This window comes from Berghia stephanieae, chromosome 1 (assembly GCF_034508935.2).
Source record: "Berghia stephanieae isolate SIO BIC M18660-M18661 chromosome 1, UCSD_Bste_1.3, whole genome shotgun sequence".
In the NCBI taxonomy this organism is placed as follows: Eukaryota; Metazoa; Mollusca; class Gastropoda; order Nudibranchia; family Aeolidiidae; genus Berghia; species Berghia stephanieae.
This window is the reverse complement of record NC_088360.1, coordinates 63361316-63365098: the sequence shown is the minus strand read 5'-3', so window position 1 is coordinate 63365098 and position 3783 is coordinate 63361316.

The following is a 3783-nucleotide window of genomic DNA, read 5'->3' as shown; positions in this document are numbered from 1 at the left end:
TTTTGGAATTTCACAATCAACCATGAGAAGATCGTTATCGAAATACGACAGAGAAATCACCAGTGTAGAACGACGTGGCAGGAAAAGGATCATAGATGACTTTGATATGGATATCATCCAAAGATTATGGGTGAGCGTAAATAGACATGCGAAAAAATATTGGACGCCTGATTATTCAAGCAGAACAAGGCCCATGGGTTCTGGACAGAGAATCATTGTTATTCTTGCAAGTGGTGATGATACTGGATATTTACAAGGATGCCATGCCATTTTTTCTTCTCTGCATCATCTGGAATATTATTCTCGGGTCAATGCAAAGGTGTTTTAAGACTGACTAAATATCGTTTGCTGCCCTCCATTGAAGCACCCAGCTGTATTGTATTGGACAACGCTACCATTCGTTGACCCATAGTCACTTTAAGGCTCCAACTTTGGCAATTATAAAAGCTGCCACGATTTCATGGTTTCAATCAGACAGTACTACATATTCTGACCATTTATCAAAATGCTAACTATACTCCTTAGTAAAAAAAAAAGAAATGAACCAGAAACAGCTATCAAAGCAGACTGTCTAATCAGGGAGTTTTGACACAAGGTTGCACGACTTCCCCCATATCACTGTGAGCGCAATCTAATTGAGGTTATTGGGCCTAAGTAGAGGGAAAGATTGAGAGGAGGAACACCAACTTTACTCTCACCGACGAGGCAATAACTGATAACAAAGAGTAGACAGAGAAAAGGCATGCCTCAACCTTCGCAAACTAGAGGAAAATTACATTTCATTGGTTAGAGTGATGCTCGGAATCTTTCTGTAGTTGTTTCAATTCTCCTTCTCATCATCCTTGTCATCAGACTGTGCTGATTGATGTGTCCAGTATTTATTGGTTGTTGTTGTCGTGGTAGTAGTAGTAGTAGTAGTAGTAGTTGTTGTTGTTGTTGTTGTTGTTGTTGTTGTTATTGTTGAACACATATTTGTGGAGCCATTGTCTCATAATTGATGAATTTTTACTTTTGACCAGTTTACATAAATTTATGTAATCCTCTTTGGCATAAACAAAGCTATTTCTCAAACTTTTGCAATCAAAATTATATTGGAAGCGCGTTATCTTCACTTTTGTTTGTATTCACCAGTAATTTGTATTGATAGTTATAAAATGTAGATGTCTGATAGTTAAAAATTGCCATTCGTTGCTTCATATTCAAATACTGCACGTATATCGTTTAAGCTTCAATTAACCGAACACTCCAATTTAACGAATTCCTTCAAAATGGATATGCGGAAAATTCATAATTTTGATAATGTAAGTCTTCTATGAATTCAGATCCTCACCTGTTATCGATTTATTTTAATATAGCTGTAATAAACGAAATAATTTCCTGTTGTTTTAAAATTTATGAAAAAATATTTTTTATTAAGACAAATTGATTCAGAGGTTCATACAAATTTTTGCAGCTATGCATTGGGGGCAGCTGGGAAAAAGAAGAAAAACACGCGCCACTTATTAAAAATCTGACTTAAAGGAATGTAGAGTCATCTTCCTTAACATTTATATCTATTTTTAATTTTTCCTAGTCCGTTAGAATTATCAAAACCGATGAGTTTTCCAAGGACATCAGAGTTTTAGTATTGTTTGTCCAAGTAAGGTTCTATTTGGTCATTTTTCACATCGATTACAGGCTTCGAGCACGGCTGTGCCACAAGGCTCTCTCTCTCTCTCTCTCTCTCTCTCTCTCTCTCTCTCTCTCTCTCTCTCTCTATCTATCTATCTATCTTCTATCTATCTATCACTGTCTCTAATCTCTCCACCCTCTCTCTCTCTCTCTCTCTCTCTCTCTCTCTCTCTCTCTCTCTCTCTATCTCGCTGACGCTCCCTTAAACATATTCAAGACCATATGACTATAAAGTTGTTCTCTTTTTTTTCTTTTTGTTTTGTTGGTTTTTGTTTTGTTTGTTCGTTTTTGTTTCGTTTTTCTCCGGACTCTTAATGTTACGTACAAGGAATGCACAAGGCTCACTGTGTTCTAAATTAAAATAATAATCTTAAAAGTGAGTAAAAGTAAATAAATAAAAAATGTTAAAAGTCGATCAAACTTCTCGAGTCACCAGGAATGGTGTCAACGTGTTGAAATTGAAAATTAATAATTTTTTTGCCAAGGGAGTACCAAAAAAAAAAAAAAAAAAAGAAAGAAAGAAAGAAAATATTATGCCTAGACAGGAGTTCGAACCCCTAACTCACCCCACTCCGGTTACAGTTACGCTGTGCTAAAACAGCCGGTCACCTCGCCTTCTCGCGCTCGGTCAAACAGTTTAGCCCGTATAATCTCTTCCTCCACGAATAGCTTACTTTCGTAGTCTCGGACTTCCCCAAGTCATAGACTACAAAGTCTCAGACTTTGCTATAGTCTGAGACTACCATAGTCTCGGTCCATGAATCAGAGCCCAGAAGAGGAAATAAAATACACTCAGTTTACAGCCTTATTTATGACAACAGCACAGCAAATGAATCATGGTCAAGTCTCCAAGGTAATATAGGTGATCACAAAAACAGCAACACAAGTAGCGGGTACAATAACAAACACATGAGACCGCAGCATATATAACCCTATTACGGCCCGTTGAGCAAAAAGAACTCAGAATTAGAATTCAAAATTCAAAGAAAAGAAAGACAATATTTAAAGGCAGGCGATACAAAATATTTCATCATATAAGGGTTATAAGACTAAGAAACGAAGAGCTTGATAAAACGGTTGACATTATTAACCGGAGAAAATAACCTAGCGATGTACAAAGTGGTCAGACTATGGTTTTCGGCGGGTTTCGGCGGGTTTCGTAAAAAAGCAATTACTCTTTTACGAAACCCGCCGAAACCCAACGAAACCCGACAATATCTGAGAAAGTCATGGGAAGTGGGAACCAGTGGGAAGTGAACCTGAGACTCAGGGAAGTGTACACCAGTGGAAAGTGAACCTGAGACTATGGTTTTCGGCGGATTTCGTAAAAAAGCAATTACTTTTTTACGAAACCCGCCGAAACCCGACGACATCCGATGAAAACCGACAATGCCTGACAAAGTCATGGGAAGTTGGCAACAGTGGGGAGTGAATCTGAGACCCAGGGAAGTGTATACCAATGGGGAGTGAACCTGAGACTTTGGTTTTCGGTGGGTTTCGTAAAAAAGCAATTCCTTTTGGGTTTTGGGTACCGAGAAGAATGAACCTAAGACTATATAGGAAGTGGGCACCAATGGGGATTGAATCTGGGATTACGAGAGGTAGATAGTGGTGGACTTAAGATCAGAAGTGTACTTCTCTTTTTCGAAAACTACCGAAATCGTCAATAGTTATGGGAATTGGGCACATGGGTAATGAACCGGGGATTCAGGGAGTGCACAACGGTGTGGAGTGAACCCGGGATTATGGGAGTTGGATACATGTGGGAATTGAAGCCGGACTATAGAGTTTTGATACCGAGCAGCATGAACCCGAGAATGTAGGAGGTGGGCACCAATGGGGATTGAACCTGGGATATACGAGAGGTAGATACCACTGGAGAGTGAGCTCAGGAACCTACCAAGGGGATTGAACCAGGGACTCAGGGAAGTGTACACCTGTGGGAAGTGAACCTGGGACTGTGGTAGATGGATTATCTTCTTCTTCTTCCTCCTCCTCCTCCTCTTTCTGCTCCTCATCTTTCTCATTCTCCTCCTCCTCTTACTGCTTCTCCTCCTCCTCCTCTTCCTCTTTATCCTCTTCTTCTTCCTCCCCCTACTCCTCTTCCTCTTT